This window comes from Pogona vitticeps, chromosome 1 (genome assembly GCF_051106095.1).
Source record: "Pogona vitticeps strain Pit_001003342236 chromosome 1, PviZW2.1, whole genome shotgun sequence".
NCBI classification, from domain to species: domain Eukaryota; kingdom Metazoa; phylum Chordata; class Lepidosauria; order Squamata; family Agamidae; genus Pogona; species Pogona vitticeps.
This window is the reverse complement of record NC_135783.1, coordinates 8,241,279-8,263,453: the sequence shown is the minus strand read 5'-3', so window position 1 is coordinate 8,263,453 and position 22,175 is coordinate 8,241,279. Positions and strand designations below refer to the sequence as shown.

General features: G+C 43.7%; 1 protein-coding gene and 1 long non-coding RNA gene across 2 annotated transcripts in view; one reads left to right on the top strand and one right to left on the bottom strand.

Annotated features, from left to right (window-relative positions):
• Positions 1-1,300, top strand: part of PAPOLG (poly(A) polymerase gamma) — a 40,615-nt gene extending 39,315 nt beyond the window's left edge. The window contains exon 22 of the mRNA XM_072987001.2: positions 762-1,300. The gene's annotated coding sequence lies outside the window, so the exon portion shown is untranslated. The remainder of the gene's footprint in view (positions 1-761) is intronic.
• A 4,115-nt stretch (positions 1,301-5,415) lies between these two features.
• On the bottom strand, positions 5,416-21,467 carry LOC140706774 (uncharacterized). The gene is made up of 4 exons (XR_012086635.2): positions 21,045-21,467; positions 12,907-12,978; positions 9,827-9,890; positions 5,416-9,272 (listed from the first exon to the last, which is right to left on the bottom strand). It is a non-coding gene; the product is annotated as an uncharacterized LOC140706774 (long non-coding RNA).
• Positions 21,468-22,175: the final 708 nt, after the last annotated feature.

The window sequence follows — 22,175 nt, the reverse complement described above, 5'->3', positions numbered from 1 at the left end:
GCAGAACTCTTCATGATGTTGTTCTGCTGTGTATTGAATGGGCAACATCTTTGGAGAACTGCAAGTGTTGGGTTTTTTTTTTACAAGTACCCCTCTCACCAGCTGTGGCTAGCATAACCCATGGTGCAGAGTAATGGGAATTGCTGTGCAAAAGTAACCTGGGGGCCTGCCCAGAAATTGGCTGGCCCTCTGTGCCCCACCGTGCCTTGACTTCTTGCACTAGGTTGACCTTTCATCCCACCAGCTGTATGGGTTCTATCAGCATTTTTATACCAAAAAAGTTACCTTTTCCTCGTATAAGACGCCCCCATGTATAAGATGCCTCCACTTTTCTAATCCAAAATTAAGAAATCTAAGTGGGGCTTAGCAAGTGTAGGGGGAAAGGGATCAAAGCGCTGCAGGATTGCTTTGATCCCTTCTTTCCTCCACTTGCTTCCATTTATAAGACGACCCTCAATTTTTAGTCTAAAGATTTTAGACAAAAGTATAGTCTTTTATATGGAAAAATACAGTACAAAGAAAGATGCTGGAGGGTAGTGTGTGTGCATGTGTGTGCGCCGCCCTTGCGTGTCATTCCAAGAAATCTCCATTTAAGAGCAAAGATGGGAAGGAGCTCAGCCTCACTGCCAGGCTGACTGGTGCAAATGACTTTAGAGATGACACCAGGCTCCGTAAGTGATGGTTGAGCCCCACAAAGATTAATACATGGTGCCTGTCTCTGTTTAAAAATGGCTTAATCTTCTGTAAACTTTACTCTGCAGGTGCTGCACCATCTTAAGTGCTGGAAAACATTTTAAGCTGCTATTTCCAAAAAACCGTGACCACTGGGTATGGCTCTTAGTTTTCAAATTTGTTCTCTTCAACTGGGTCTACTTTATTTTTCACTGTTCCGATGCATAGCTGTATCTATTTTTTTTAAATCTTGTATTCAATTTATTTGTCTTGGGTAGAAAAACATGAATTTATTTTTTTAAAAAATCCAAAAAAAGGGGGAGGAGGGGTGCATTGACTTCTCGGCCCGGGTATTTTTCCACTGTTATCAGCAGAACTTCAGCAAGGCAGACTGAGTCCAAAGCCCTATTAAATGTACTCTCTCAACAAAATGGTTCTAATTAGGAACATTTCGTTGTGGACTTCCTGATTCGAACAGTTGTGTCGAGAGGTGTGGCCGGCCGGCCATTGTCCCGCTGAGCTCATAATTGGAAACATACATGGTTGTCATTAGGTGGTTCTTGTCAATTTAACTGAAGTAGCTGATACACCGGAATCTCTGTGTCTGCATGTCCGGGTATTCTTTCCCTGCAAAGAGACTAACCTCATTATAGATTTATTATTATTATTATTTTGCACCTGTACCTATGCACTGTGTAAATGCGCCATAAAAGACACCTCTCATGGAGGCCCACAAAAATAAAAACCTAGGACCACAATTCAGCCATAGGTTTAAACACATTAAAATTGCCATGAATATTAATGAGACTTAAATATCACTCAGCTCTTCTCTTAACCACCTGCCCTGTCTCTCCCCTGCTCAAATTTGAAATCAATGGGAGTTCAATGTGTTTAAATCATTGCTGGATTGTACTCTGGGGTTTCTCTCAAGTCTTAAATCTGCCATAAAACTGAATTGCATAGGAGGGTGCCTTCTTTAGACTGGGTTTTGTTTTTGATTCTTTTTTGAAATTGTCAGATGCTTTGGGAGTGGCCTGAACTCGTAGCCCAAATACATTTTGCTATGTGCTGCAAGGTCTCAAAAAGTATTTCATTCATATTGTCCAAAATGCATAAATTCTCTCAGACTGCAATTCAAATACCCTATGTATCCCTTCTGTGAATTGTGGCTAGGGATGCTTGGTTGAAATCCTGAGGGTTTGTTTGTTGTTAGTTTTTTAATTATTGTTATTATTTTGGACAACGTACTATGCTAGAGATCTTAAAACTAAAATCAGTTTTTGCCCAGTTGAAGACCACGGAATTCTTCATGTCAACAAACATTCTTCGTGTCTTCCAAAAATGTGTCTTCCCTGAAAAGATCAGCAATGTCAGGAACAAACATGGTTTACAAATATTAAATTATGACTTGTAATTTTGTATTTAAAAAAAATTAATGTATATTTAGAGTATTTTTGTATGTGCTGCAAATGCATCTTTTCGAAGAAAAATTTAAAAACTCTAGTCTCTCTGTCTCTCGTTCTTCATGTTGTGTAGATGGTTCAAAGCTGTTTGCTTCTATAGAAGCATTCTGTTTGTCTAGATGTAAATTTATGTGGATCATTTTTCATGGATGCACAGAGAATTCAAATCAAGTCTACTAAATCGTGGTTTCCGTTTTCCAAGGAGTTTAATGTGTAAGCTGTAGCTTGTTTCACAACCAAGTTTGATGCAAACTAGAATTTTCCCTACTTACTAGTAGAGTGGACTGATAGCTCTGGGGAATATCTATAACCCACCAGGGATCATAATTCTGATATAAGTTTCCATTCACGTGTTATCAGTAAACACAGAGTATTTCTGTTATTTTATTTTAGTAAGTGTATGTGCAATGTTGCTTTTTAGGATGACACAATATTACTTCTTGAAAGTAACACAGTAACAGATACTGTAGTTGCTTAACTTAGTAAATCGAACTAGAGTGGGCCCATTGAATCAACGGAAATTACAGAACTGTTGAATTGGCAGAGATTTGGTGATTTTTTCCCCCCATAATCCCCATTGATTCAAGGGGGCCTGCTCTGATTATGACTTACTACACTAACGTAAGTCATAACGAATGCACCCTCATTTGAATCCATGGAACCTGTGGAGGAGTTGACTCATTAAATCTCCACTGAGTGAGAGATTTAATGAGAGGTGGGCCTCTACAACGCTGTGCGATAGGATTTCAGCCTAAGTCAAGTTTGTTCATTATTTGGGTGTTATAGTCTTCAAATACTGCAGAGCTGTCATGATTCCTAAACCATGCATCCCCTACTAAAAACTCCAGCTCTTCCAAGGAATTCACAGATCGGAAGAGTTTTTAGAAGGTTTTCATCTGCCGGTGGAAGGATTCTGACTAAGGGGCCGGACTAGCCTTTGGTGGGAATGAATTTTGTAGACTAGGGGCAGCCGCCAAAAAGGCCCTCTCTAAAGATGTCGCTAAACACGGCAGCAACGAAGGCAGGAAGGCCTTCCTCCGAAGATCATAGAGTTCAGCACAGATTATATATAAGGAGATAAGGTCCATCAAATATCCTCTAGCTAAGCCATATAAGGCTTTAAAAGTCATCGCCAGCACTTTGAAGTGGGCCCAGAAATAGACTGGCAGCCGGTGAAGTTGTTATAGCAAGAGAGTTATATAATCCCCAGTGAGCAGCTTCTGTTCTCAGCCTAGATGCAACATTTGGTTCAGCTCCATCATCTTCAAAGACTCTTCCCTGCAGAGTGTCTTGCAGAAGTCCATATGAGTTGTAATTAAGGTACATGGCACTGTAGCCAAGCCAGACATTTCCAAGAAAAGACACAGCTGGGCACACCAGTTTTAACTGTACCAATATGGTCCTAGCAGTTGCCGAAACCAGAGCATCCAGACTCAGAGAGGAATCTAGGAATACACCCAAGCTGCTGACTTTCCAGGAGAAGCGTAACCCCATATAATATGGGCTGGACAATTCATTTACAGTGGTGCCTCGCTTAGCGATTGCCTCATTTAACGATGTTTTCACTTAGCAACGAGGTTTTTGGAGCGATTTTGCGCTCCGTTTAGCGATGTTTCCTATGGGGAAATTTTGTATAGCGATGTTCGGGACCTTGCCTCGCTTAGCAATAACAGTTTAGGTCCCCCTGTTTCGCTTAGCAATATCCATTTTCGCTATTTTAAGTGTGTCTTAAAATGTTCAAAAACTTTTAAATGCTTGGGATCGCTAGTGCACCTTGTAAAACCTTTGCAAACTTAATTTGGCTTTGTTCTGACTCTTCGTTAATTTTTGTTGAATTTCCCCCCCATTGGAATGCATTGGTTGACAGCTGTCATACCTACAGTTCAATGCATTCCAATGGGGGGGGAAATTCACCAAAAATTAGCGAAAACGGACCTGTCAAAACCATAGAAATGCATTGAAACCTATTCAATGCATTCTAATGGGGGGAACCACGTTTCGCTTAGCGATGTTTCCTATGGCGATTTTTGCTTAAGGACGGTAATCCGTTCCCATTGGAACGCATTATCCGGTTTTCAATGCATTCCTATGGGAAATGGTGTTTCACTTAGCAATGTTTTCCCATAGCAATGTTTTTTGGGAACCAATTAACATCGTTAAGCGAGGCACCACTGTATTTAAAATATTTTTACCCTGCCTGTCCCCTTAAAAGGACCCAAAGCAGCTTACAACAATTAAAAGACACGATTTAAAAGCTAAAAACAGTAGGTATGCAAATGTTCTAAGAGAATGAGACAAGTACTATCTGGTCTCCGGTCATTTGGAATTTGGAGCGTTGTGTCGTCAATAGGCAGATGATACCCAGCTTTGTCTTCCACCCTTCTGCAGTGGATCGTGTCCACTGATTGCACGTGAGTGCTGCCTGGCTGCAGTACTGGAGCAGATGGAGGCAAACAAGCTGGGATTGAATCCGGACAAGATGGGGGTCCTCGGGTTGGGGGGCTCTGCTACTTTTGGGGGGGCAGTCTCTCCGCTAAGGATGGAATCGATGGAATCCCGGATAGTCAGCCTGTTTCCCATGTAGGCAGATTGGAGAGCTTGATTGCAGGGCAGGCCTCTCATCACATTGATCCGTACTTCGGCAATCTCAGGGAATAGATTTCTGCGAAGTGCTCTACCTGGGGCTGTCCTTGAGACTGATCCGGAAAGTTCAGCAGGTCGTGAACATGGCGGCCATACTACTTAAGGGAATGTATAAATATCAGCATATTTCCCCAATACTAGCTACTCTGCACTGGGAACCGGTTTGTTTCTGTGTCAGGCACAAGGTGCACAAGGTGCTGGTTCTTACCCATTAAGCTCTTACCGGTTTGGGACCTCAGTACATGGCTGAACACCTCCTTCCAAATGGAACTTCCTCCCCTACCTGCACATCCCATGTGGAACAACTGAGTTTGCCAATCCCCAGAGAAGTCTAGAAGGAAAGAACAAGTATTCGGGCCTTCTCTGTAGTTGTCCCTCAATTGTGGAATGAACTGCTGTCCGAAATTCGCTTGTCCCTTTCCCTAACAACTTTTAAGAAATCTTCGGAGTCTTTCCTATTTAGGCAGCTTTTTCAAACTATTCCATCTTAGTAGCCACTAAGTATACATATTTATCACCATTTGCTTCCTGTTAATGACTTCAAATTGTGAGTTTTATTTACCAATTTGTTTGTTGTAGTTTTTTATTTTTTTTTATTTCCTTTTACTATGTTATTTTGATTTTCGTTCATTTGATATTACTATGTTGGTGTATTATGATTACTGGTTGTTGTTTTTTTGTTTTGTTTTTGTTTTGGTTATTCTCTCTCTGTACACCCACTGCGACCTCTGGTCAGATGAATAGTATAAAAGTAAAATAAATACATAAATAAAGTAAATATTTAAAACACATTTAAAAACGACAGAGCACAACAATCCATTTTTAAGGAAAAACCCTCTCAAACTGACAATCACTCAGGAACGCCTGCCTGAAGAGAAAGGTCGTCCAGACCACTGGTTCTTAACCTTGGGTTACTCAGAGTTTTGGACTGCAACTCCCAGAAGCCTTCACCACCAGCTGTCCTGACTGGGTTTTCTGGGAGTTGCAGTTCAAAAGCATCTGAGTAACAAAGGTTAAGAACCACTGGTCCAGACCATTACTGGTATCAGGCGGTAGTTTGGAGCTAAGACAGCTTCCTTAGAATCAGATGGACAAGAAAGAGTTGAGTGTCATCAGCGTACCAGTGATGACCAAACCCCAAAATTCCAGACAATCTCTCAGAGCACTTTCATGTAGGTGTTAAATAGCATGGGGGAAGGCTCTGTTCATGCCAACAGTCAGGGCCGGCACCCCCTTCTGAGTTTGCGCCTCAAGATGGAAACCACTACAAGACGAGGGAGGCAGCCGAGAAAAGATATCATGGCCAATTGACAGCCCTTCAACCTGTTATAAAACTTTCAAAGGAGACCGTTCACCCATTCAATGGCTGTTACTGGCAGGAAGTGCTTGCCAATCTTTAGTCCGAACCTTCAGACCTGGTTATGGCACAGAGAACTTTGTTTGCCTGGGGGAATGACCTATGCTTGGGACCTGAATAGGAGCTACGGTTTGGTAGCTCCTTGGTTCTGCTGGATTTTGCGAAAATTGAAATGAGGATGAGTCTTTCAATGTAGAGAACTGCCCCAGTTGAAACTATGATTCTCTTTCCTTCCTCCTTGCTGTTTCTGAATACCAAGGAACATGAACTCGTGCTTCCAATGGTGAGGGTAGGTTCAAATATTCAGTCTTAATTACTGAACACTGTACAGCTTGACGCGAGCACCTTGAATGTGGCCGGGTGTGTTTTTTTTCTTGGTAAGAGTTCAGTGGGCATATTATGCTAAGCTCTAAAAGAGGTGGTGTAACTTCTGTCCGAGCGTCCCAAGAACTAGTGCAGCCAATAGGAAAAAAAACAACAGCATTTCGGTTCTGGTTCCTTAAGAAGGAAGACACTCTTCCTACAGTGGGCTGTGGATCCATTCACAGAAGAGTTAAGCCTCCATCTGGCAATCTTTCTCACTTTATAGTAAGTAACACTGGTAATAAACATAAAAAGCTAAAAACTTATCCGCCTTGATTTTGGCTATGTATCTTCCACTCATCTGCATTTTCTCCCTCCCTTTCCTTTGTCCGTGTTTTTTCTTTGGGGGTGGGTGGGTTCTTGTACAATGGATTTTGGGGCACATTTTGAATGCAGTTTTCTCAATGCAGGCATTTATTTCCATATTTTTTCCTCTAAGCTATTTCTACACATTTCCTGTATCCGCTAAAGTGCATTGGGCTCAATTGTTTGCATGTTAGCAGTTCCCCTTTTTGAGTGTTCTTTGTATCTTTGAAATCTTCTTGAGGGCAGTTAATTGTTTCTTCCTGCAACAAGGCCTGGGAGGTGCGACAGAGCTGCTTTGATCAAGACTGATAAGCAACGATTTCCCCCATTCCTAACAGCATCTTAATGGCCTCAGAGGACTTAGCAGGGTTGCATCACGAGTCTATCTCTCAGCTCCGATCAGTGTCACCTGCTTGAGCATCTTGTTCACGTGTAGGATACTTGAGATTGTCTAGTAATAATTGGGTTCTGAGAACTCTTAATGAGGATTTTTCAGCACAGTTCTGTACAGGAGTCTCATACAGTATATCATAGCTGGTCTTGTGTTCTCCTTTAGCCTGCCGTTGGCCATTTCCACAGACAAACAAACCAGTCTCATCCTGGAAGCTTTTCATGCTCCAGAAAGGACACAGGTAGAAGGTGTACCTGCCTAATGGGTACCATATTGATGTGGAGTCTTGTCCACATCCTCAGGTTGTACAAACAACATCTATGAATATGACAAGGGTAGGCAAGGGCACACCAGCTATCAAATCCTCTACCTATGGAATGACTTATCTAGATCAGCACTAAATGCATACAATTGTCATAGGATCTTCTAGTCCAACCCCCTGCCCAAGGCAGGAGACCTACCATCCTGGACCTCATACCATCCCGGACAGATGGCTGTCCAATATCTTCTTGAAAGCCTCCAGCGATGAGGTACCCACAACATCGGGAGGCAAGCTGTTCCACTGCTTAATGGTTCTCACCGTCAGGAAATTCCTCCTGATTTCCAGGTTGGATCTCTGATGAGTTTCCACCCGTACTGCAGACGAGATGGAAATAATTTAGAAAAGATGCATAGTTTTAATAACAATTAGGAACCTAATTGCAGTGCACCATGAAGAGGCAAGCTTTTCTTGATCCACGTTTGGGAAATTATTTGCCATTTCTCACGACATTCCCTAGCCAACGTAGACGTCACTGTTTCAAGAGCATAAGGAAATTGCTTATTGGAAGCTTTTGTCATAAGTACAGGTTTCAACTTGTGATGTTTGGGTTGAGCCCGCGTGGATTTCCTTTTGGCAGCGATGATCTTGTGACTTCAAAAGACTGGCATTGGGTTGGGGAAAACGAAAGTTGTGCCACCTCTGGCTTTAAATAGTAACTTGTGACACAAGTGCAAATAAGAGCTTCGGGTGTTTTTCCATTGTTAGGCACAACTGATGTGGTGAAGGCAAGCTTCTGTGTTGCCTTACTGTGACAGGAAAGGTACAGCCACCGTATCAGATGCTAGATTCTGACCCTTATTCCAAGATGGATCAAGGCTTGTCTGGCAAGACATTGTTCAAAACTAGTTCTCTCCACATGATGCTAACTCATGACATGCGTCCTGTAGCTGAGGTTAAAGTAGAAGTCTAGATGTGGTTGTGGGTTTTTCAGGCTCTTTGGCCGTGTTCTGAAGGTTGTTCTTCCTAACGTTTCACCAGTCTCTGTGGCCGGCATCTTCAGAGGACAGGAGTAGCACTCTGTGCTCTGGTACAGTTTGTTTGGGAGTGGTATGATTTTATCCCAGAGGGTATGACTTTATCCCAGAGGGGCAAGAATTGAAAGCATGGATGGAGAAATCAAATCCCTGTTTACCCCCCCCCCCAAAAAAAAAAACCTCACTTGAGGAACATGACCTCTTTGTTTAACTAATCTAGCAGGATTGTTGCTAGCCTATTAATTTGATAGATGTTTCTTTTGTAATAACTTACATCTTGATGCCTTCCTATTGGCTATAAAATAATCATAACATCTTAGAATGGAAATGCCTTTAAAAAACAACACAGTGGTTTATTTTTATCAGAAAACCCATTGGAAGTAAACCAAGTAGCTTTGGGGAAAGCGAGGCAGCAAATCACGTTGGCCATGTTGAAAAGTGAAATATTGACGGGATTTGGTGGGTCGTATTCAGAATGATGTATTGTGAACATACTGACCCTGCTGGTTGAGTGGTTCGGGGCATCGGTCGACAAGAGGGTGAAGTTGCAAGTAGAAAAATCATGTACTCATTATTAGAGCCTATTGGCAAAAAAAAAAAAAAAAAAAAATGAAGTGTAGGTTTGTTGTCTGTATGTGCTATTGGGTCACCTCCAATCTATGGTGACCTTATGAATGAATAACCTCTAGCACATTTTGTTATTAACAGCTCAGCTCACGCAGACTCAAGGCCACGACTTCCTTGAGGGAGTCAGTCCTTGGTCTTCCTCTGAGGAGTACATCTGAATTAAACATAACAGGAGCTTCTTAGATTGTCCCAGAAAGGAAATAATAAATAATTAAGATACAATATTGAAATGACATGATTTGTGTAACCTGGGCTGCCGATCGGAGTGATTCAACTTTGCTGTGGCTTGATTCACAGCCAATTGTGTGTTTCTTTTCGAATTCGGTGATCACACAACGTCTGCATGCGTTTTCAGTTTCATTGCCCACACTGGCTCCTCAATCCGATGCAGTCTGAAACACACCAGAGCCCCCCCTTCCTTTGATCCTGCCCTCTGCCGACCCTCAGTTCTTCTTTTAAAGTAAAAGCAAAGCGTTCTGCGTCTATAGTGCCCACAGTGCTCAAAGCACTCTCTGTGCAGTTTACACTTCTTCTTGGTGGTTTCCTTGTACGCACACAAAATGAGTGTGTGCACCTGTGCGGAAAGTTCCAGAGCCTCAAAAACAAAAGCGCCTCAGCGTATACCATGCAAGGAAGGCTCCGTTTTCCTGTCCTTTTTTGTCCACCGCTTCGACAGCACATGAAGGATTGCTCCGGAGCCTCACTTACCTTCTTACCAATAAGTCTTCTTTCCTTCCCTTTTTTCCCTTATCCTTCCTTTTTTCTTCTCTACCTAAAGCCAGAGAGAGAGAGAGAGAGTTTAGAGAATTTAGCCCCTACAAAGCTCTGCCATCCCCCTTCCTTTGTGATTTATGGCCTGTGCCTTAGTGAAAAAGTTTGCAGCATATGGCAAGAATATTCCTCAGTCCGGCAGGCATGAGACCTTCTTATTTTGCCTAGGGGAAGGAAGCCCTTTTGGTTGAGCCCTGTAATATTTCTAAGGGTTTCATTGCCCTGATATTTAAGAATCGTCAATCTCGGCTTTGATCCTTCCTTTGGGAACAGTCCCCATGAACCACAGATCCTCTTCCCAGGATGATCTTGACCACCTAGATGGATGGATCAACCAGCTCCTTCAGGGATACCCAGGATCTAAAGTCCATCACTTTGTCTTCTTCAAAACCACCATAGAAATCAACAGAGAAATCTGAGCGTGGCAAATCCGCTCTGCCTGGCATGTGGCCGATTGTGCATCTAAGAGCATTACTGTGCACAGACACTCCTGGCTCTGCTCTGCAGACCTCCTGGATGACTCCAAGTCCCACGTTGAGGACCTCCCATTTGACGGAGAGGAACTGTTTAACAAGAAAAGTGATTACTTCATGCCAGACCTTCACAAAAAGAAGACCGACGCAAGGAAGATGCGCATTAACATGCACCGCCCAACAATTCCTCATGTTTGCCCTCACTGGAGGTGGCCCCTGCCATATTCTCACTACAAGTTGTCATCTGAGCAATCAAAGACCTCCAACCAGGCTCATCGCCAGCGCCTTACTCCAGCCGCCTCCTCTACCAAATACAAGCAAATAACCTTCCCAAAAAGGCAGACAGAAAATCTCAACAGCAGTTTTGATGTGCTCCAACCCAAGCTTGAAGCATAAATCCCTCTACCACCATCACCTCACATTACAACGGCTACAGACATACACCTGGCACCATTCATCCGTGTTTGGGATGCTATTACCTCCGATGCCTGGGTTCTCAACAGCATAAGCCATGGATACATAATAGAATTTTTCACCATACCACCTATGGGCCGTATCCAGCACACATTGCACCCTCTCCTGTCCTCCAGGAAGAAATCCACACCTGCCTGTAAAAACGAGCCATCTCAAAGTTACCTATCTACCAACCCTCAGGTGCTTTCTTCTCCCAGTACTTTACGGTAACCGAGAGAGATGGAGGGCTACTTCCCGTCTTAGATTTACGCATCCTCAACAAGTTTATCATCCCCAAATGTTTCTGGATGGTAACATTACAATCCATTCTCCTCCTGCTTCACCAGGGAGACTGGTTTGTGTCCTTCAAGACACATACTTTCATACCTCAAGTCATCCACAGCATCGTCACTTCCTAAGCTTCTTCATCAACCATCAGGGCTATGACTTCCGTGCACTTCCCTTTGGACTATCCACTGCCCCAAGGGTTTTCACCAAGTGCATGGCAATTGTGGCAGCCTTTCTAAGAACTCAGGGTGTCACATCCATACTGTACATCGACAACTGGTTCCTGGTGGCATATATCAAAGACACCTTGATTGCCAACATCACATTAACTCTGCGCCTCCTCTTGAGTCTCGGGCTACAAGTCAAAACAGAGAAATCTCATCTCACACCATCCCAAACTATCCACTTACATTGGGGCACTCCTTGATACCATGAGTGTGCGGGGCCTCCTGCCTCAATCAGGGGTGGACACAATAATCCAATCTACTAAAAAACTCATTCATGTGCAACATCTCTTGGTCCACTCAGTCCATCGAATACTAGGCCTCATGGCATCCACAACCACAGTTTTGCCATACTCCAGGCTGAGGATGCGCCCGCTCCAATATCTCTACCTTCTCACCTACGACAGAAGGGACCCACCACACAAAAAAACTGTTTCTTTCGCTCCACATCAGGGAACAACTACACACCACCTCTACCACGGCATCCCGTTCCAGCATCCACACCCCTCTCATCAGATAGTTATAGATGCCAGCATGACAGGATGAGGTGTCCACCACCACCATAGAGAGGTTCTGCACATAAGACAACCTATCAGGTCAACTTCCTCAAGCTTCTAGCCATCTTCAAAGCTTTTGGAACCATGATACAGGGATATACTGGCCAAATCGTCATGGAGAAGACCACGGCAATGCATTCTTTAAACAATCTGGGAGAACCAAGTTCTTCAGCCTCCTCTACCTGTCAGCACTCATATGGGAATGATGTCTTGCCCACCAGGTTCTCCCTGTAGCAACTCACATCTCAGGCACAGATAACGAAACAGCAGCCCATCTCAGCTGCACAATGACCCTCACATACAAGTGGGAACTCTCCCACAAGGTACAGTGGGGCCTTGCTTGACGAGGATAATTCGTTCCATTGAAATCGCTGTTAAGCGAAATCCTCATCAAGCGAAACGAAAAAGCCCATTGAAACACATTGAAAACCCTTCAAAGCGTTCCAATGGGCTAAATAACTCAGCATCCGGCAAAGATCCTCCATAGGGACGGCCATTTTCCGTGCCTGTAAAGCGAAGAATCCGTCCTAAATCACAGTGGGGAGCTGTTTTGCACAGTGGGCAGCCATTTTAGAGCCAATCGTCGTTTAGCGAAAAATCGGTTCCCGAAGCAGGGAACCAATCATCATTAAGCGATTTTTCCCTTTTAGAACATCATTTTGCAATCGCAAAAACTTCATCGTCAAGCAATTTTGTCATTAACCGAGGCACCACTGTATACGTATGTTGAGTTAGTGTCCCACTGAGGCGAACCTACCATGGACATCTTTGCCACTGCTGCCATCCTCAAATGCCCCTATTATTGCTCCCAAGCAGGCAGGGGTACAAACTCTCAGCGATGTCTTTACCATCAACTGGACCGGAACCCTCTTATACATGTTCCCACTCTCCTCTGATCCAATGAACGATTATCAAGATCCTCCAGGATCACTCAGAGGCAATACTTATCACTCTCCACACGGACATGACTTTCCTACCCAAGGTGGCATCGCATTTCCACATCTCTCAACCTATTATCTTACCTGCCTTTTATCCTTCTCCCCAGAATGACTCAGACGGTCCCTTCCCCTGGATCTCAGCTGAGCCTTGGCCTTCTACTGAAACAGAACAAAGGACGTTAGACAAACAACCAAAATTTTTCATCTCTTACCAAGGACCTAGGAAGGGACACCCGGTCTCTACTCAGCAATTTTCTAAATGGAACTCTCAGGCTATCCCCCTGACTTAGAAACTAGCAAACAAGCCCTTACCTTGGACCTTCTGCAGTCACTCCACAAGGGCAATTTCCTCCTTTGTGGCCTTCATCTGAGGGGCAGACATCCGAGCTCTTCCAAGCAGAACTTGGTCCCGTCCAATGACCTTTGTCACACACTATAGACTAGATCTTAGAGCTCAGAAAGAGACAGGATTTCGATAGGCTCTCTTATCCTCTTATTTCGTATAACTCCCATCTCCAATCTATAGCTTGCCAGGCACCTATTTTGTGTGCATACATGGGCACCAGACTTGGTTACTTACGTAACTATGGTTCTTTGAGTGCTGATCCATGGATCCACACAATCCTGCCTACCTCCCTCTTGTTCTGCCCTTCCACATTTTTTTCTTGTGGCAGAGAACTGGGATTGAGGAAAGTGGGGCTGCACTTTCATTTTTGAGGCTCTGGAACTTTCCGAAGCAGTGTTGCACAAGCACGTACATCCATTTTGTGCGGATACATGGATCACCACTCAAAGAACATAGTTATGTAAGTAACCAAGCCTTTTTAATTATGTAGTATGCTACACACACACACAAGTTGAGTACAGTGGTGCCTCGCTTGAAGACGTTAATTTGTTCCAGTGAAATCACTGTAGAGCAAAAACATCAAACAAAATTAAAAAACCCATTGAAACGCATTGAAAACCGTTCAGTGCATTCCAATGGGCTGAATACCTGCTCATCCAGCGAAGATCCTCCATACGGCAGCCATTTTCGGTGCCCGTATAGCGAGGAATCCATCCTAGAAAACAGCGGGGGGGCATTTTGAAACCCGACGATCAGTTGTTTGCTGATCATCATAAAGGGAAAAATCTGTTCCCGAAACAGGGAACCGATCAATGTGAAGCGAAAAAATCCAATCTAAACATCGTTTTGCAATCAATCGCTTTTGCGATCGCAAAAACTTCAACATTAAGCAGATTCGTCGTTAAATGGGGTAATCGTCCAGCAGGGCATGACTGTACTCAATTTACTGGCCTTGGAAGGCTGAATCAACCTGAGCCCAGGATCAAACTCAGGTCATGACCAGAGTCTTCACTGCAGGACTGCAGTTGAACCCCTGTGCCACAAAGCTCATTTTGTGGTTCACTATAAAATCTGTAGGCTGCTTAAAAGTGTTGCCTAGCATTGGAGAAAAGGGATAGTTTCCCAAAGTCCTTCATAAAGTACACACACGTATACATGTGCAACGGAAACACAGTCATCTGCTGTAGTTTATCAGAGTTGTTTCTATTTCATATACAGTGGGGTCTCTACTTAAGAACGTCTCTACTTAAGAACAATCCAACTTAAGAACAGCTCCATTTGCTAAATTTTGCTTCTACTTGAAAACAGAAATCCAAGATAAGAACAGGGAAAAAAAACCTTTCCTGCTCCTTTTTTAACCTTAGGTCATCTTAGGTTAAAAAAAAATTCTCCCCCTAGTGGTAGAGTACGTATTAACCAGCTTTGCATTAGTTCCTATGGGAACTAATGCTTCAATGTACGAACGCACCTCTACATAACAAAAAAGCATCCAGAACGGATTAATTGGTTTTCAGTCCATTCCTATGGGAAATTTTGCTTCAACTTAAGAACGTTTCAACTTAAGAACACCATTTCAAAACAGATTAAGTTCTTAAGTAGAGGTTCCACTGTAGTTTCTATGGACGGAAAAGAGCAGATACGGATTAAATGGTTTTCAATGCATTCCTACGGGAAATGCAGATTCAACATAAGAACTTTTCAACTTGAGAACCACCTTCCAATACGGATTAAGTTCTTAAGTAGAGACCCCACTGTAGCTTTTTATCTTGTTTTGTCTACACATGCAGAGGTAATCTACAAGAGGTGAACTAATGTAGCAATAGAATGATAAGGTGATCTAGCACTGAAATCAGCACTGAAAAACAAAACAAATTTCAGGGCAATTGGGAAGAAAGATTGTGGATTTGGGTGTTCCTTACTAGAGTCACACACCCCAAAGTCACACCCCATCCTTTCGGAGAAGAGAAAAGGATCATTTGGGGAAAACACCGTTTGAATTGGTCTGGTTTTTTTAAAAAGTAGAAGCCCCCTGTGGCAGAGGGGAAAACTCCACAAGCAAAATGGGTCAGGCTGATTCGCATTGGCCTTTGCATCATATGATCAGCCGAAAAAAAGCTTGAATTCTTCCATTCGACTTCCAAAGTAAACCCTGTGCTATCTGCTAGTCTAGTCACAGCCTTGGAATCATTGCAGCAACATTTTGGAACTGCTAGAAGGATCCAGCCATTTTTGGGGCGTGCTGGAGGAGACGAGAGTCCCCTGGACTGTAAGGAGATCAAACCTATCCATTCTGAAGGAAATCAACCCTGAGTGCTCACTGGAAGGACAGATCCTGAAGTTGAGGCTTCAATACTTTGGCCATCTCATGAGAAGACAAGACTCCCTGGACAAGATCCTGATGTTGGGGAAATGTGAAGGCAAGAGGAGAAGGGGACGACAGAAGACGAGATGGATGGACAGGGTCATCGAAGCAACCAACATGAATTTGACCCAACTCCGGGAGGCAGTGGAAGACAGGAGGGCCTGGCGTGCTCTGGTCCGTGGGATCACAAAGAGTCAGATATGACTTAACAACTAAACAACAGCAAATTATACTATACAAAGGGACAGGCAGGAGTACCTAAAGACAGACCTACCGTTCCTGGGAAAGATGCACATTCTGTGTGAATCCTTCTCTTTGTCCAGTGTTTTTCTAAACAGGTGTCTTGATTAACGTGAAAGTGCTATGCAGGCTGAAGGTGATGGGAGCTGTAGTTCCCTATACCCAGAAGATGTCACCACCCTGGAGAAGGTCACAGTAGAGAATGGACTAAATTTATTTTCGCTAAAGTCTGGACCCAGTGGCTCAGGAGTCAGCTTGGTGACCCAGTCACTACTTACGGATGATGCCCTTAAGTTCTACAGGAAGAGGGATAAGAAATGTGTTCCCTCCAGCTATTTTCAGGCTGCATCACCTGCATCGTAGACCCTTGGGCTGCTGGGTATTGTGATCCAACATACTTCTGAAAAGCTAGTTGATGAACTAGTTGATATCTTAAAGCTGTCAAACCTTGGCCACTTTCTCCTTCCCTCCACTTCATGACACCCTGTACTATCTCCTTATTTTTCTCAGCCCATGGTAGGTGTTTCTTCATCTTTCAATCTTCTCCAGGGCTTTTGATCTCAACCCCTTCCTCTTTGGCGTTAATCGTCCTACTTTCTTTTCTTCCCTTATTGCTTTACTCAAGACGTTCTTTGTCTTCCTCTTCTTGCATCTATTGAAAGCGTGTGGCAACTTGTTCATAATTTGTAGAGAGAAGCGAGACATGGAAGACAGTATTCGTTCTTCCTACGGGACACCTCCGCTAGCTGTCCTTTGAATTGATTTGCAAACAAAAGCTATGGGAGCCGTCTCATCAAAGTTATGCCCTCTTGTTTAGGTTATTTTCCATTTTTTTTCCAGACAAGATTGGCTCTCAGAACAGCATAAAACTGAAAGCCAGTGTAACCCAGATTCACGGTATTCTTTCATGTTGGTTTCCTTGGCTGTCGTTCACAGAGCCTCCCCTGCTGATTTAATCCAAAAAATTATAACTTTTCATGACAGTGGTGAGAAAGATCAGCTCTGACTTTTTGAATGGAAAAACATGTCTGCAGCTGTGAAACGACTTGAAAGTTAAAGCTGTGTGGTGGTTTTAAAACCTTTTCATGTGTTTTCTGTAGGCAGAAAGGCTGACGTAGAAACACATTATATAATGGACAGAACTCCTATAGTTAAGGTGCAAATCAATATAGTGGTGCCTCGCTTGATGAGGAAAATCCATGCCATTGAAGTCACTGTTAAGCGAAATCCTTGTCAAGCGAAATTAAAAAGCCCATTAGAATGCATTAGAAACCGGCTGATGCATTCCAGTGGGGGAAATACCTCATCGTAAAGCGAAGATCCTCCATAGGGCAGCCATTTTCCGGTGCCTGTCTTGCGAAAAATGCCTCCTAAAAACAGCGGGAGGCCATTTTGAGAGCCGGTGGCCATTTTGAAAACTGCCAATCAGCTGTTGAAAAAACATCGTTTAGTGAAAAATCGGTTCCCGAAGCAGGGAACCGATCATCACTAAGCGAAAAAAACACGTTCAAACATTGTTTTGTGATCGCAAAAACATCATCGTGAAGCGGATTCATCGTTAAACTGGGTAATCGTCAAGCGGGGCACAACTACTTTTTTTAGATCATGAAGTTACATCACTGATGTGGTGATATAATGATACAGTGGTGCCTCGCACAGCGAGGTTAATCCATTCCAGATTAACCCTCGCTGTGTGAAACATCGCTGTACGGAAAGAAAAAAGCCATTGGAATGCATTAAACTTAGTTTAATGCGTTCCAATCAGCTGATTTACTCACCGTACAGCGATGTTCCTCTATGGCCGGCAGCCATTTTTGCGCCCTCCCCTCATTTAATGAGGGGCGAAAACGCTGCACGCAGCCATTTTGGGGCTTCCGGCAGCCATTTTGAAGCCACGGAACAGCTGATCGGCGGGTCGCAAAGTGAAGGTCGGTAAGTGAACCGCTTACCGACCTTCACTCTGCGATTTTTGCCCATTGGGGCCGTCGCTCTGCGATCGCATTAGCAATCGAAAAAACGTCCCCGTAGAGCGATTTCATCGCTCTACGGGGCGCTCGTTGTGCGAGGCACCACTGTATTAGGTAGCAAGGGTGTAAGACAGCTCCCTTTCAAAAGAAACATAACTAGTTTCAAAAGTTATCTTCTTGGTTTAATGAGTAACCTGTTCTAGACAGTTTCCAACCTTATTCTTTAAGAGCAATTTTAGAGACAAAAAAAACCTAAGTCTAATGCTGTTCTCTTACAAATATTATTTTATTTTGCAAAATAAAAGATAACAGCAAAGTAACTAACAGTGTTTCAACACTGCAACGAATTACAGCAGTTTGTTTTTCATGTCTTGCAAAGAAGAACGGGAATGAGTTGCGTTTCAGAAGTCATTTTCTGGACTTTGTCTGTCTCCTTGCTTTCTACTGTCCCTGCTTCTTTTCTGCCCAAAGCAATGCAGTGGGGATTCACGGGTGCAAGGCTCAGCCCACAGGCTGCTATGAGTGCCCAGAGGACACCCAAATGCGCTCACAGTCTTTGGGAAGGCTTCTTCCACATCCCTCTGCTCTCTGCTGAAACTAGTATTTGTTCTGATAAATGCCTCTAAGGAGGAGGCATTTATCAGAACAGCTGGAGGAGGCTCTTGAGAGTCCCCTGGACTGCAAGGAGAATAAACCTATCCATTCTGAAGGAAATCAACCCTGAGTGCTCACTGGAAGAACAGATCCTGAAGCTGAGGCTCCAATCCTTTGGCCATCTCATGAGAAGAGAAGACTCCCTGGACAAGACCCTGATGTTGGGAAAGTATGAAGGCAAGAGGAGAAGGGGACGACAGAGGACAAGATGATTGGACTGTGTCATCGAAGCTACCAACATGAATTTGACCCAACTCCAGGAGGCAGTGGAAGACAGGAGGGCCTTGCATACTCTGGTCCATGGGGTCACGAAGAATTGGACACGACTTAATGACTAAACAACAACAAAGGATGCAGCGTTGTGCTGGAACTAAACTTCACGGGGGATTAATAGAGAAACAGTCAGCAGGCCAGGAATTCTTGTATTCAGGATGTTCCATTTCATTCACTTTTACCCTGTTTTCCATTTTCACCTCTGCCCCTCTGCAGTCATTCACCATTTACTGTTTGCTGGGCTGCTGGCGAGGAGAAGAGTCTATTACAGGGATTTTTCTCCCACCTCTAAAATGTCGCTTCCTTTTGCAGAAATGATGGGCTTGGTGTTAATTCGGTTTCTTTTTTGTATGAGTTAACTGCCGGTTATTAACATAAATATCATGCAAAGTTGCGCTTTTGCTGTTGGGAAGCAATGCATTTATTTTTCTCAGTGTAGAGTCAACCAACAGAGAGCATCCCGAGGACAACCAATGGTGAGGGTGCTCGCTGTCAGGCAAGATTGGAGCTTGGGCCAATAAAATTTTTGAACTTCCAGAATATCTCAGCCAGCACTTCAGAAGTTCTAGATGCTTCATCTCACACAAAAGTGCTCTCTCTCACACACGCACACGCACACGCACACACCCCTCTGTCATGCTGCTGAGGCTTTTCTTCTGCTTATCCGGATAAGGTCTTTGAACTGTGGCTGCATAGATCCCGCCTACTTGTCCACCCACATCACAACTAGCAGAGCAACTGTGATGACCTTTTGCCGCAGTGTGTGTGTGTGTGGGGGGGGGTAACTTCTTCCATAATGAAATGTCATTGACAGAAGTATGAAAACGTCAGTATTTTAAGGTTTTTATCCAGATGCAACGCACTAGTGAACATGGTATATAGGCTATTACAGTTATGATAATTTACTTCTCTGCCTTCCTTTCTTGGAGGAATGTATCTCCTGGCTTATCTTTGAAAAATTCAATAGGGCAAAAAAACACCAAGTTAATAGAACTGCAGGAAAGCAAAATTATTAAAAAGCGATAAAGCATGTGGAAAGCAACAATTAAACAAGTGGTGGTGCCTCGCAAGACGAATGTAATTCATTTCACGAGTAGCACGGTCTTGCGAAATTTTCGTCTTGCGAAAAGTGGCTTCCCATAGGAATGCATTGCAATGCATTCCTATGGGAACCTCGCAGGATGAAAATAATTCATTCGTCTTGCGAGGCATCGATCTTGCGAAAGACATTTGTCTTGAGAAGCACGGCGATAGAAGAAACCTTCTTGCGAGGCACCATAGCGATCGCAAAAAACATTCGTCTTGCGGGTTTTTGTCCTGCGAGGCATTCGTCTTGCGAGGCACCACTGTATATATTGGTGCCCCCCCCCACAAAAAAGGAGGAAAAAGAAATGATTCAAATGGCCCATGTGATTAGGCCCCAACTCAGCTTCCTGCATTTCTCTGCCAGAGCTTGGAAACACATACATGGGAGTGGGCTGGGCTCTGGCTCTGTGGCTTGCAGAATAATCCCAGCCAGGGAGTCATGCTGTTAGGACGGATCTAGGAACTCCAGTAACAAAATTTCCCTAAGCTCACTTCTGCTTCAAACAGTGGTTTCCAGCTGTAACAACCACTAGGTCTCTCTGCTTCATTCATTTAAAGCTCTGTGGCTTTTGAGTTAGGAGGAAGAGGAACATGACTTTCCTTCCTGAACTTATTGGGGTTCTCCCTTCTTGTTTATCTGTTTTCCAATCACTTCCTGTATTTCATTTCCCTAGAACTCTTTTAAAAGGTACGTTAGTATGAATCAACAGAGTTGCCTAAGCCTTTTGGAGCAGCCTTAAGAACATGTGGCATGTTCCTATATATATTCCTAGGAATGTATATAAGAATATATATAGCAACATGTCACATGTTCCTAAGGATACTCCAAAAGATTTAGGCAACTCTGTTGATTGATACTCAGGTACCATTTGAAAGAGTTTTCATCTCCACTAAGAGCAGGTCCTTTGTAATGCTAATGGTGCTTAACTGGCCAGTCAAGACCAAGCTTTTCCAAAATACCTTGGGGCTGCGGACAGTATTTAGTCTGAACTAGTACATACAGAAGAACCAGCTGAACTTCGAAGGGGCAGAGGACCTAGAGACCAAATTGCTAACATGCGCTGGATTATGGAGAAAGTCAGAGAGTTCCAGAAAAACATCTGCTTCTGCTTCATTGACTACTTAAAAATCTTTGACTGTGTGGACCATAGCAAACTATGGCAAGTTCTTCATGGCCTCTGTGAATCACACCCTGGGTGATTCGCGCCTGCACAGAGCTTCATCAAAAGATTCTAGAGCTTCTGCAGTAGCAATAAACACATTAGAATAAGCCCTTCCCCACCCGTATAAGTACCTTGGCACCAAGCGTCCCCTTTCACTTTCTTTCAACCGTCCTATTGAGAGCCTCTTTCTCCATTCTGCTTCTGTGGGTAAAGTGAAAAAGAGCTTAATCTTGATTCCTTTTATTTCTTTTTCTTTTACTACAATTGTCAGCTAAACAAATATAATATTTTAACTTTCAACTATCGGCCTTTCGGCTGCCCTCCCCCAATCCAGTTCATTTCTCTTTATCGTTTCTTACTAATTCATGGCCCCTTTGGGCCTGTTTAAGTACAGTGGTGCCTTGTATAACGAGTGCACCGTTGAACAATGAATCCGCATTGCGATGCGGATTTCCCCATCGCTAATGCGAGGGCATGCTCGCATTACGATGGGGGAACAGCTGTTCAGCGGTTCCAAAATGGCAGCCGGAACACAAAAAATTTATGCCTGTACACCCAAGATGGCTGCCGGGACTCTCCAAATGGCCACCGGTACAACCAAGATGGCCACCAGAACACAAAAAATGGGCACCAGTACACCCAAAATGGCCACCAGGATGCTCAAAATGGCCGCCGGTACACCCAAGATGGCTGCCGGAACAAGGGAAAACATCGGAGAACGGTGAGTTTTGGGCCCATTTGGAATGCATTAAACTTTGTTTAATGAGTTCCAATGGGTTTTTTGGATCCGTTTTTCGATGTTTTCCCATAGCGAAGGTTAATCCGGAACGGATTAACCTCGCTATGCGGGGCACCACTGTACTGTGTTGTCTGCGATCATAAGAGCCCACTTTCCGATGGTCACACTAAGTGCCTTTTCTGTTTAGGAGAAGAACATCAAATTTCCTCCTGTACCCATTGCAAAAATTCTAAGCGCGGTGTTCTCCAGTCTCGCCTCTCTAGGCTAAAACTCTGACTTTGGGAACAATCTTTACAACCAGTTCAAATGGCCCAACCTCCCTGTAGGGCCACTTCCCAAACCAAAGTGATGGAAAAAGCCATTGCTGAATCATCGAAGTAATGTCCATCGGCTACACCAGCTCACTCTGATACTCTCATCTACATTGTCTAAGACCTCGAAGACACACAAGTCAAAATCCTCGACACCAAAGTCTTTGATGTCAAAAACTGACTTCTAAACGTCAAAGACCTACTGAAAGTGC